Source organism: Coenobita brevimanus, chromosome 51 (genome assembly GCF_032717465.1).
Source record: "Coenobita brevimanus isolate Jiangsu-jjx chromosome 51, ASM3271746v2, whole genome shotgun sequence".
Taxonomy (NCBI): domain Eukaryota; kingdom Metazoa; phylum Arthropoda; class Malacostraca; order Decapoda; family Coenobitidae; genus Coenobita; species Coenobita brevimanus.
The window spans coordinates 42,540,050-42,554,237 of NC_137004.1; positions in this window are offsets into that span (position 1 = coordinate 42,540,050).

Here is a 14,188-nt window from a genome sequence, read left to right on the forward strand (position 1 = left end):
GGTGAAGTTTAGGGATGCATTGAGGAGTGAGGTGGAGGAGGGGTGAGAGTTGGGGTGAAGAGGTGGAGAGGTGAACTGAGAAAAAAAGCAATGAAGTATTTTCGCACATAATGAATGGAAATTATCTATCTATCCATCTACCTATCTATCTGTCTATCTATCTGTCTACTTATCTGTGCATCTACACCTGGCTTTGCTAGTGAGAGCAAGAACTTTACACAACAGTGAAAGATGTCTTTCCGCATAAGTAGGTTATACTTATACGTGTATCAGGAGAGCTGAAGGAGCGGCTGAGTAGACGAAATGGTGCAGAGGAGGAGGGGGAGGGGGCTCAGTGGTGGAGAAAGAGATAGAAGGGGTTGATGGGGGACAACAGGAATGGTGGAGGGGTAGTGGAGAAGCTGCAGGGGGACAAAGGGAGTAGTAAAAGGGATGTGGATTGGTGAAGGTACAGTGATGGAGACTGAGAGTGATGGAAAAATAAAATGTTGTTGACGGGTTCTGTATGAAAGCAAACGCAATACCATAATACCACAATACCAAAAATGTGTCTTACCTTCAACGCAGTGGCTTGTCGAACGAGGAGGTTGAGCCGTGGAGGTGTAGAAAGGGAGGTGAAGGGTGTGGGCAGGAGGAGTGGAGGGTTTCAAAGAGCTAGTACACACACACACACACACACACACACACACACACACACACACACACACACACACACACACACACACACACACACACACACACACACACACACACAGTTCCTCCTCCGTCCTCTCTCTCTCTCTCTCTCTCATTCAACCCCTGACCACAAAACCACTTCTACCTCACTTTCGGTATTGACGTCTTCAGTACTCACGCCTGGAACGATGTTGGTGCTGGAGCGTGATGTTCGTGATGTCGCCCCGCGCTTCTGCAGGTGACACTGGTCTTTCTACAGGTGGCAGTGGCCTTTCTACAGGTAACAGTGGCCCTTCTACAGGTGACAGTGGTGGAGAGGGACTCAGACTGCACACTGTCATGACCCAGAATCCCACTCTCTCACCACATTAGAGACTGACACAGGATACGCTTCCTTTGTGTGCATGTATATGTGTATGGCTGGTGTATGTTTGTATGTGTGTGGGTGCATGTGTGTATGTTTATAATATGTGTATACAATATGTACAGATTTTATGCATCCGTGTATATTTGTGAGAGTGTGTGTGTGTCTGTGTGTGTGTGTGTGAGTGTGTGTGTGTGTGTATGAGTGTACAGGTACCTGTATGCATATATATGTACGTGTGTTTGTGCATATTCATTGTGAAGATTCAGAGATTTACTGAGGACAATCCTGACTGAACCCTTTCAAAGTAGGCGAGGTGTACCCACAAGCAAATTTTCGCGGACACTTCTCTGCCGGCTGAGGAAATGGAACGAGTTGCCTGAACTATCACTGTGTTATAGCAATATGAAACACACAACAAAAGAGTATGAGATGAAAGGAGAGTCTCTGGCTTGGAAAGGAATGAGATGGAAAGCTGTATCCAAAGCAGGAAGAGAACTGTTGGCTAACCTTTGCACATGGCTGTACGTTATACAGAAATTGCAGGCAATAGTAATATTATAATATCTTGCAAAGCCCCCTCATACATACTTATGCACACCAATCTTTGTCGTAGGGTGCCAGCCAGAAATGAACTTCACCACATTCTCTATGGACAACGCTACTCCACAGAAAACTACAATTTAGGTAAGAAAGAGCGTTCTTCCTGATGTCTACTAACTGAAACAGGCAAGATAATTGTTGCGCATGTATGAGCCAGTGTAACTTTATCATTTTCCTTTCATTCCGCATTACTGCTTGGCCTTTCTGCGACAACATTCCTTAGACTGTTGGGGTTTGTACCGAATAATAACAGTAATAATAATAATAATAATAAAATGTGTTATTACATCGAGAAGAACACCAGAGTTGTACCCCCTGTATATGGGCTACTCTCATATACTCTTCATTCCCCCACAGCGCCCGTCTATCTGCTCTTTCGTTTAGCTGTTTTATCTATCATCAAGTCTTTTATTGCCCCATCTGGAGTGTAGGGGCCCGAGGCAAGGCTACTTAATCTAGACTTTCAAGGCGATAAAGGCTAATTAAATCGCTCGCCTCTCAGTTGCATTATGTGATCAACAAACGTCAACTCCTCCATCAGACATAAACCCTAAAGAGGCATATCGGGTTTGAGCACCTCTACCCACTAGGCCACCAGATGTCCTTTTAGTTATATGGTTATCAGCCTGAATAGTAAAATATTTCCTGAGTTACAAGCTCACTTCATTCGCTATTATGAATTTCCACGCCACTCACGAAAACTATTCTGCAAACAGAGATCAATTCATCCTTTCCACTCAGATTACAGCAGTGAAACGGTTAACCTTTCAGTAATATCGCGTCTTCATTACTTTTTTCTTGCTACTTATATACATTTTTGAAATATGGGAACACTTCTATATTTTTTACTCTTTCTTTCATTTCTTTTTAACTGTTGGAGCACTTCTTCTACTGATGGAATTAATGAAAGCCATCTATACTCTATCCAGTCTAGAAAGACTTGTCAGGTCTTAAAAAAAATAATTAAGTCATCTGGTAACTGGAATAATAAAGAAGGAAAAATATGTCACAGTTCGGAAGTTGTGACATAGTTATGGTCGATGATTGTTTCTTTGTGTATAATTAATAGTCCACATACTACTTGAAACATGACACCATATGCCGTATTACATAAAAAAAAAGAAACTATTTCATGGGATATTTTTCAAGAATTGTCAGGCAAGGTTTATAATGACGTGGATGTGGATCTTGTGTGATATCAGCAAATTCTGGTTTAACGAAACTGAGATAATCCCACTGTCTCATCTCCTAAAATCAAACTTGCGTCCTCTCCAGCAGCAGAGTGATTTTCTAACAACATGACTACCTCGTCCCCTGAAAATAAGCTAATACATCTGTTTCGTTTCGTATTTAAAACCCAGAAACAGTGAGACAATGAGGTGATGGCTAAGAGAGGAGAGAAAGAGGGAGAGGGCGGGGCAGCCGGCTGATTATTTTTGTGCCAGCGTGTTTTGCGTGGCCCGGGTGCGTCTGCTGCCAACACACACACACACACACACACACACACACACGCTTGCATCTTTACACTTAGCTTCTCTAGTCTTCCCGAACATTTAAACTCTCTTACTGTTGTTACGGTAATGACATGCATGTTCGATCTGAAAGTGCTAATGATGAGATTCCTGTCAATTGCATCCTCACACCTCCCTAGTCTTCCTGCACAAGAGCCGTATCGTTAGTGGCAGAGTTTCTAAGCGATTTATTTTGCGTATTACAAGTTACTATTCCTTGCCCTGTTAATTTCATCGTTTTAATGTCAACACACTTTGTATGAATAACATACAAGAGGATATACAGGTGTAATGAACATACTAATTTGTTCAGGAACAGGTGTTACGAAATTTCCTGATCCGTTTACAGTACGAACGACAACTCAGCTGCTACTGTAATGACACATATAATCGCCATCATAAGTCCTGTCGGCTTTCCTGCTTCTCTCTTTATGGGCTTTGACAATCAGTGTGGCAGATCCGCAGAAACTGACTGATGAAACGGAATAAAAAAAACAATAAATAAATAATAACAATAAAAAAAAAAAAGATTATCAGTGTCAGTTGCTAAGGATGCGCTACTCTAATTTTCAAAGTCCAAAGAGAGAATAATAGGACACACGACTTTCGATGTCGATTGTACCCTCGATGCAGAGGCGCCTGTAATGGGATTTCCGCCGCTTGCGTTCTTATACATCGTCGTCCTTTACGTACAATATAATCTTTAATTCAGTGACCCTACTTCATTCTTGGTATTCGCAGGCTACTTTACGTAGCCTAGGGGAGATTTTTGGCAACAGAGGGGTCAGAAATAGCCCCCAGCAACCTTGACTACGAGATTCCCCAAGACAGAATAAAATCGTCTGGAGACAGCAAGAATAAACTAAAAATATGTCACTGGGCAAGACTTAAGCTTTACCGGTACTCTTATTTCATTGACCATGACGCCCTATTTAAAAGGGCATGGAGTAGAATTTCTTCCACTTGCATAACTGCACCTTGTTTCTCTACTGTCACTCCAAATACCAGTATAACTTCCTCTCTTACTGTATTGACATGAACGTTCGATTTAGAAATGCTTGTGATGGGATTCCTGTTCACTGTATAAAAAAGAAAGAAAATTAAAAATCCGATAAAAAACTACGGTCATAGACGTTGTTGGGAGATAAGTTGTGCCAGAGCGTGAAAGCTTACTGTGGGTCCCGCTGTACAATCACCAGAAGTTCGCTGACATTCCCCTACCAGCATTGTGTCCTGCCTTCCATGATTTTGATATTTCAGGTAAAGCCTTTCATCACCACAACCGGCAGAGTAGTGAAACCGAACTTCTGAACCGTCATGAAGGCACTACATAGTACACCTCGGATGAACTTTGGTAAGAGGGAAAACACAAGAGGGAAGCTACACCTCACTTCCCTGTAAGTGTTTGCACGATAGAACGAAAAATCTTACACTAAAACGAGGAATGAAACCCTCCAGAGTTATGCACGGACCAGAATGTAGATATTTAAAGAAATGAAATGTGAGAGAAACTAAGGGCAAGCTTGGCACAGGCACAGCCAAATATTTTCTCTGAGTAACTTCAACGTATACACAACCAACACCTTAAGTAAAGTGATCTGAACAGGAAAATCTAATGCAGTCGTAACACTCCTAAGCTCTAAGGACTCTCTCGCACCTTAGTAAAATCGTCTGGCATTACACCAAATATGATACATGAGTTTTCTCAATCATAAAAAAGTTAACAGCGACTATTTTCAGACCCCTGTACTTTACTCTTAGACCAATAAAGCATTCTATCTTTAACTGAAATAAAGTACTAGGCTTCTCTTCACCATGAAAGGGGTTAATGGAAGTAGTATTAACACTCAGGCTCTATGACTCAGTCTCAGTTGAATAAAATCGTCTGGCTCAAGCTGGGTTATAATAAATTTGTGCCGACAGTGAGAGGGTTAGAGATACAATTGAGGCGTTTATCACGGAGGGAAATCTGTGCATGTGGTGATCCCTTGTTTACATTGCTTTGAATGAGAGAGAGAGAGAGAGAGAGAGAGAGACTGTGTGTGTGTGTGTGTGTGTGTGTGTGTGTGTGTGTGTGTGTGTGTGTGTGTGTGTGTGTGTGTGTGTGTGTGTGTGTGTGTGTGTGTCATTCTGGTAATCCCAGTCACGTTCTGGATGCTGTCGTCATCATCATCTTCATCGTCATCATCAATGAGTAATCAAAAAGCATCTTACCTTACCTTCACCACTTCACTACTACGACGTATTTCATTGACATATTCACCCATATTATTACTACATATATGGGCAGGGTTAAGTTGAGCTAATATGAGTTGAGCTAAGTTGAGTTGGATTGGGTTGGATTGGATTGGGTAGGTTTGAATTGTGATGAGTTAAATTTAGTTTACTAGTTTAGTAGAAGCTATTCGAACACAAGCTAAATTTTCTTGACTAAACGAATTCGTCTGGACATGATAAGAATAAAAACTGCAGAGATGTCATCGTAGTGAGAGGATTACGACGATCCTTCCGCAGCGTGAAGTGTTGTCGTAGTCGGGTAATTATGAACGACATGGGTAGTATCCTTCGTGTCTTCACATACAGTATATTCATTAACAGTAACGCAGTAAATGACGTTAATACAGAAATATTGCTGTATTTGTAAAAAGTCTTGCATTTAGTGTACTTCCGTTATACGATCGTTAAAACGAGCGGATATTTCCCCTACAGGTCATATCCTCAGGTATTTTATATTTCTGAACAACATGTGATATATAATCCTCTAATATTTAATTCCAGCTAACACTAGACCATTTTATTCAGCTGACAGCGAGTCATAGGAGCCTGACAGTGTTAATACCCCCACACATACTGGCTACGTGACAGACAGTAGTTCCATTTATACCTGGACGTCATAGTCAGTGAACACCTGGCTGTGTTGGCTGGGCAGTGGTGGGCTGTAACGTGTGTGGGTCTGGGATAGGACAGGCCATCACCCACCATCGCCGGCATCAATAAGAACAAGGATGACGAAGTGAGAGCTATTTTATTGATGGCTTTGGAAATTGCGTGATAACTACTCCTTTGCGAATTATCCTGCACATCTCATCCTCTCGTATTGTACTGATGCAAACAATGTGGATATTAAAAATCGACATAGAAATCACACAAGAGAATATAAGGGTATAACATGCAAAATAATTCGCTTAGGAAGATGTGCTACGAAGCCTCCAACGCCGCCTCGAATACAGCCGAAGATTTACGGGCATTTGCTGAAGATTTACGGGGCTATGGGTAAAGCAGGTCCCTAATATTTGACAGCTATTTGTAGAATGACTATGGTTATTGGATTGGATTAGCCTGCATCCCACATTACAGAGTGCGGTTAGCAATTATATTGGTTGGTCGGTCCCAATATATCTTCGTTACGTGTTTTTTTTTTTGTTTTTAATCCTGAATCCTTGAATTCCCTGTGTGTGTGTGTGTGTGTGTGTGTGTGTGTGTGTGTGTGTGTGTGTGTGTGTGTGTGTGTGTGTGTGTGTGTGTGTGTGTGTGTGTGTGTGTGGGTGGGTGTGGGTGTGGGTGTGGGTGTGCTTATGGAGTATTTTTCTTTTTTACAGGTAATTTTATTCAGTTTGAAAAGTAACGAAGGCTTTTACAGGTACCTGCCCCCTTCCCAAAAATCTATCCACTTCTTGTTAATGAAGGCGTAAGTAAAGGCCATATCTAACTCAATTGTCTGAAAAGTCTGTCCTAGTGCGAATGAACTCATCAAGTGGTTGGAAGAACATAACACAAACTACGCCACTGGACTGGTCGATTTAGCGTCTATGAATACAAGTGACGCCATTATCCTCAACGCAAGGGATTTACGTCACTTCTGTTATAAACGGTAAAGCCTGTCAGCTGGTGGGGACGTTCTTGAGCCCCGTCCCTGCTGTGTGACGCTGTGTGACGCTGAGATACTGCAGACTTCATTCGGCTTGTTCTTTAGTGATTTATTTTGCATATTGCAGGGTAGCATTCTCTTGTATGCTATCAGTATCATTTCAATATCGACATAGGTTGCCTCAATAACATACAAGCGGATACTAAGGTGTAATACGCAGACTAAATTGCTGAGGAAGAGGTACAACGGAGCCTCTCATACCACTTTCAGTACCATCCTGTACTTGTCGCCACGTTCTCGTCCGCCTAGAAGACTCACCAGCACATCTCCCTTACCAGTATATTCACGTCACTCGTTCCCTAAGGCCCAGCAGTTCTTTCACGTGCCACACTCCTTTACATATCACCACTCCTTCACTAATATTCATTTTCCCTATTGGCTGTCTCATTCGGGCTTGGAGAGACGACAACAGTGTGCGAAGTAAAAGTCAGATCCACTCCTCACTTACGCTTATCGGGTCCCGTGCCAAGCTTTTAGAAAAATGAGACACTGAGAATAAGATGGAAAAATGCAACCACAGGAATATAGATGAAAACACAGAGAGGGCGTCACAGGGCACTGACTGTTGGCTCATGATGTCAATGCAGAATAAGCGTGGAATTCCTAGAAGACGAACACAAACTCCGCTTCAGTCGTCATAGATTTATACCCTACAAAATAGTGACTTCACAAAACCAGGAGAAACATTTCTAACCATCTGAAACATAAGCTGTGTATAGAAGTACTTATTTCCCTCGTGCAGCTACCGAACACTTCACAGTTAAAGTTAACGTGGACACAATACGAAAAAACAAAACTTCCTGTGATAATACTTAAATATTATGCAGATTTCGTTTTGTAAACTGGTTAGGATCCTTTATAAATACAACCCAGAGAAGTAAATAGCGAATTACAAGATGAAGGCGGGAAAAATCATATGTACTAGATAGGGAAAAAAAAAAACAGGAAATACGAGCGATACACATATGATACAAATGTGTGGCTGTAGTGTAACAATGGTGAAGGAAGGTGAAGGGTGGTGGTGGGTGAGTGGGAGTGACTGGGGTAGAGAAGAGGTGATGCGGGTGGGGAGGGGGATAACCTGGGGGTAGTGAGGGTGGTGGGGGTGAGATGGTGATGGGGTGATGTAAAGAGGAGAGTGAAGTAAGTGAAAAGTTGTGGTGGCGTGACAGGAGGAGGAAGCTGAGGTAATGTGGTGGTAAAGGGGTGAGGTGTGATGGTCGTATGATGTACTGAAGGAGTGGTAATGAGATGTGTAGTGAGGGTGGTGGGGAAGGTGAGGGAGAGGTGGTAGGGTGAGGTGAGGGAGAGGTGGTGGAGTGTTGTGAGGTTCATATTCTCGACTTATGTGAGCAGAATGCAAGAATAAGCTAAAAATATACGCCCTGGGACTGAAAGGGTTACGTTTTAGGCCAGTAATCTCGTCGGTTAAGAAAGCTCCCAAGCACCTCTTCCTAAGCTATTTATCTGGCTTATTACATCTTGCCGTTCTCTTCTGTTATATAAATCCTTTCCGTAAAAAACATACGAATGGATATTAACCAACAATATTAGAAAATGAATCTCTAAGACAGAGACGTTAGGAAACTTTCTTAACCGACTCACTTCCCTTTGATCCTTTCTTGGGCAAGCATTGGCAGACCAGTAAGTTAGACAGGGAGGCTGCAGGCACGAATAAACATTTTCAGACAAGATATTAAAAGGACGTAGAATATATGCAAGCAGGCTCTTTAGGATTACGTGGTCAGACAAGTGAAGACATGGCAAGTAAGCCAAGATGCAGGTTGCCAGAGAGAGAGAGAGAGAGAGAGAGAGAGAGAGAGACAGACAGACAGACAGACAGAGACAGAGAGAGTCTAACTCAAACGTCATCTAGCGCATCGTAACGTAAACTGACAGTTGCATAATGATGGATAATAACTCAGAGGAACTCTTAGATCTCATGAACATGTCCTCTTAGCTGTCTGCTAACTTGACACACCATCTCAAACCACGACAGAAAAAATTAATAGCCTCAGTAAACACGTCATAACATCAAGAAGAAGACCCACTAACAAAAAACGAAATGAAAGAACGTGATAGTAAGACGGTGATGTGACGACTGACACGGAGGATGACAGACTGACAATCGACGTACACTCAGACGACATGACTCTTCTGTAATATTGAAACTTGGATATTTCGTTCACATTGATTGCAGGAAACATTATTCAACAGGGAGAAACCTTACGTAGTTAAAGGAAAGTCTAACATGGGAGTTTTATTTATTTATTTATTTTTTTGGGGGGGAGGGGGAAGAAGCGTGATGTAATTGAAATGTGGACAACAGTCTCTTTAACCTCATCATTTCGAACACTTATCGTCTCCTCTGGTTCCAGTTACCTCAAGATGTATATGTTAAGATGAGGAGTGACTCTTCGAACTGGAAGGTTTGTTATAGCGTCCCCGCTTCCTTTACTAGGGGAACCTCCAAGTTGAATGACATCGGCCGGTGTGCAACAATAAGGTAAAAACACGTCCCTAGACTGAAAGGTTAAAAATGCAGAATACTCTCACCAACTACAACGCAAATGCAGTTTTTCTAACCTTATACAACTCCAGCATAATGCATATACGCCATCATCATCATACATAGGGACTGACTAGCCATGAACCAAGGAAAAACTCTTATTCATCTCTCTGCGTTCAAGAAAATCTCTGTTCAAGTATAACTGGTTTACGAGCTGTGAGATTTGCTGCAACTCAGACACGCTACCTTTTATCGCTGAAGCAAATGATTCGGAAGATCCAGAGATAGGTCATGTAGACTAAACGGTGTATGTATTCTAAGACAATAATGCTGGTAAAACTGTTCACGGAATATATTACAAGAGGGAGGCATGTGTGATGGTAGTTTAGGGTTGGCAAAGGTGGTGTTAATAGTCATGTGGGTTAGAACTGGCTAGAAATTATGTGTGTAAACTACCATACAGAGAGAGAGAGAATGTGTGTGTGTGTGTGTGTGTGTGTGTGTGTGTGTGTGTGTGTGTGTGTGTGTGTGTGTGTGTGTGTGTGTGTGTGTGTGTGTGTGTGTGTGTGTGTGTGTGTGTGTACAACGCCAAGTCATTGCGTAAACATCCTCTTATTCTTCCACGCTCCAACCTCAAAATGGCTATATACAATCCGTGTTCAGGGCTTTTCTGATTGGCTCCCGACACAGTGTTTGCCGTGTGTTAATAGTGATAAAAGTTCCTTAAGCTACAGTATATCTGAATGTACGAAAGGTATTAGTCTGGAAACCTCGTAAAGGGCCAATCGCATCATCTTAACACCTCCATGAATCCCTTCGAGACAATTAACATGATGGGAAAAGCAAATTAACATAGTTTTGGAATTCGAGAGAATCAAAAGGACATCTCAGTATGGTTTTTATATTTATCATATTGTATCATTATTATTATTATTATTATTATTATTATTATTATTAGTAGTAGTAGTAGTAGTAGTAGTAGTAGCAGCAGCAGCAGCAGCAGCAGCAGCAGCAGCAGTAGCAGTAGTAGTAGTGGTATACCTGTACTATTATTATTATTATTATTATTATTATTATACATACGTACATACTACGTACGTATGTATGTATGGACAATGTCTTTCTCTTTTCTTTACATTTCTTCCCTGTGCCCTTCTCCCCAACTCAGCATCTTCCCTCGACTATAATTTTCACCTTTAATCCATAATCTGCCTCACCTCACGAGTTCACTACCGCATTCCAACATATTTTTGTACATCCCTACCACTGCTGCCACCACCTCTACCACCATCGCCAACACCAACCTTATCAACATCACCACAACTGCAGCCACTAGTACTTTCATTACCAACATTATTGCCTCCACTATCACCACCACTACCACCACCACCATCACCACTGCCACCACCCCTACCACATCACCACTACCAACAACCTTACCAACATCGTCACCATCGTTATTACCACTTCTACTTCCAGTACTACCATTATCACCTCCATCATCACCACCACCAATACCACCATCACAACCACAGATCTACCATACCTGTCTGTTCAAACCAACAAATGTCAGTTTCACCACATCATGCATCTTCATTACAAATCCCACCATCATTCTTCATTACCAGCCACTCCACCCCACCCCCTCTCTCTCTCCATCACCACCCATCTCTTTTTTCTAACATTATCTATCTTTTATCCCTCCCTCCACCACCATCTCCATTCCTCTTGCTCCATCACCCTCTCATCCCTCGACATTCATCCTCCCCCACCCCTCCTGCTCGAACTTTAAATCGCTACTTTATAAGAGTAACTCACATTTCTACTCTGCTCTCTTCTACTTACAGACATACCCATTTTTCTCTTTTTTTTTTTCACCACACCCAAATTCCTCCTTATCCTACCTACTCTCAAATTTTTTTTTTTTTCCTGATTCTTCTCGTCCCTTTCAACTCTCTTTCTTTCTTTTCTCATAATTTAATCAGTCTTCCCTTCCACTGCTCTCACTCTATTTCTCACAAAATCTCCCTCCTCTTGTCACCCTCATCTGCTACCCCCATCCACCCTCTCACCCACCCACCCAAACACCCACCTACCCCCCCCCCATCCATCCATACACTCATCTATCCACCACCACCACTACCACCACGACCCACTTACCCACCTAACCCTTCAACTCCCCCTTTCACTCAACTACACCTCAAGCTCCATTTCCTGCCCATCACCACCACCCAAATACCCCTCCCTTTACCTTCCCTTCCCATCTACCCAACCACCCATCCACCCACACATACAGCTGTTTACCGTCTGACACATCATTGGAGGCTGCGGCATGTAGCACAGCTTATTACGGCTTATATGTACGTCAAGACAAAATGCTTTTACCATAAATTTATGAACAAGGCAGCAAAAAAATGATATAGGGTAGGATTTTGCAACTCGCGTTTGATTCCTTTAATCCTATTACGAATACTTTTAAATATTACTTAGCAAGTCATGGCTAACCCCTTCACTTCGATGGCCTATTTGTTATATTATTCTTCCTACCTATGAACGAATTTATTTACCTATGAAGAGACATTTTGAACTGAATGAGTTAAATATAGCCTTAATGAGCCCTTTCATGATAGGGGAGGCGGTGGCTCAATCGGTAGAGAGGTGGCCTGCAGTCCTAGCGGACCCAGGTTCGAATCCCGGCTGGGGCAGGGAACAGTTTAAGGATTTGAATTTCATTAAATCAGGCTTTACTGATCTACCAGAAGACCCGCCGACATGTCGTAAAAATACCCCCGCTAATACCAATACACCAGTTCTGTATGAGACAGCCCTAGCATGTATTCAATATGGACGGTGGGTGTTAGCGCCGAAGTGGTGACATGTAGAGGTGTATGGTATGTAGGAGGACTGTTGGGCCTTGATAGCAGGCTGTGAAGCCTATGCCCAGAGTCGGACACATAAAAAAAAAAAAAAGAACTGAATATGAATTTTAATTTGAGCTGTCTGATGTTACTGTACTAAAGATGAAAATTACGTCACCGTATGAAAAAGGCTGAGGCAAAGGTCTGTGAAATGGAATGGAGGACTGCGTGAGGAAGCGCTGACAGGTGAGAGAAAGCGACAAGAGGCAGTTTTGGTGACTTGGAGGCTTAGGTGGTGCTTGGCTAGGTTAGTTTACGTTAGGTTAATAGATATGGTTAGCTTTGGTTAGGTTAAGTTAGGTTAGATTAGGTGATATGTGAGGAAAAAGTTAGCTTAGCTTTGGTTACTGTTGGTTAGGTAAAGTTAAGTTACATTAGGTGATATTTGAGAAAAGACTGTTAGTTAAGGTCATGCTAAGTTCGATGCGGCTACATAATGAGAAAGGTGATAAGGAACAGAGTCGGTAACTTGGTTGATATTGTGGTATCTGGTTAAGCTTGATTAGGTTATGTTAGATTAGGTTAAGTAAGGTTAGGTTAATTTAGATTAGGCTAGGTTATATTGTGCCTAGTTAAATTAGCATACGGTTAGTTCGGTTAGAATAGGTTAGGCCAGGCAATTAGAGGCTGCTGTGGTGTCTGATGTGGCAGTGGTGGCTGCTGCTTGAGCTTAGGCGTGGGCAGAGAAGGGTATATCGGTGTGGCAGAGTTCCAGCTGTGGAGAGAGAGAGAGAGAGAGAGAGAGAGAGAGAGAGAGAGAGAAATCAAGTTTATACGGAGTGGAAAAGATGTAGAGCCAAGGCGATAAACTGAGAGAATATCATATAAGTGAGGTAATTCAAGATGCATAAAGTGACAAAGATAATACAGTGATCCGTCATATATGTGTCTATCTCTCCACGCAACTCCACATACTCCTCTCAGATGTCCCATTTCCACCGCCATCGATGTGTGTCCTCCCCACAGTGAGAATGTGACAGCAAATCATGTCAATATGCAAATAATATTAAAAAGACACAAGAGGATAAAGAAATCAAAACAAGTCGCTAAGGAAGAGATGCTGGAAAACCTCTTAGGTCCGTATCCTCGTCAGGTAAAGAGGCTCCCTAACACCCTTCCCTTAGCTATTTGTTTTTGAATATGGCTGATTAATATCATTTTGTACATTATTTATGCAGAGTATGGCGATACTGGAAGGATTTATGTAACACAGAAGAGGACAGTCAGGTGTAATAAACAAAGTAAATCGCTCAGGAAAAGGTGTTAGAGAGCTTCCTTAACCGACGAAAATACGGATCTTAGTCAAAGAAAGCAAGGTAAAGAGAGTTTACCATGGATGAAAGCATGACCCTGAACCCTCTTGTACAAATACTTTCTCCTTTACCAGCCTGTCCTAAACCAAAGTATCACTTACCCCTCTAAAAAGGTTTAGTCTTGATATTTCCAGTCATTTTCTGATGTGTAATAGGTATGATATGTATTATTCTGGCGGCCGTCTTCCTACACCTTTATAATATCAAAGCTCCATAGCAAAAATCATTTCCCATTTGCATGATGCCCAACTGACGCACTGAAGTATCTATTCTGGCTGGATATATTGTTTAAAATACTAGAGCAAATGTGAGCATCTATTACCATGCATTCACATTTAGAAAGAAATTACTGGTGTCCCATTCCAAA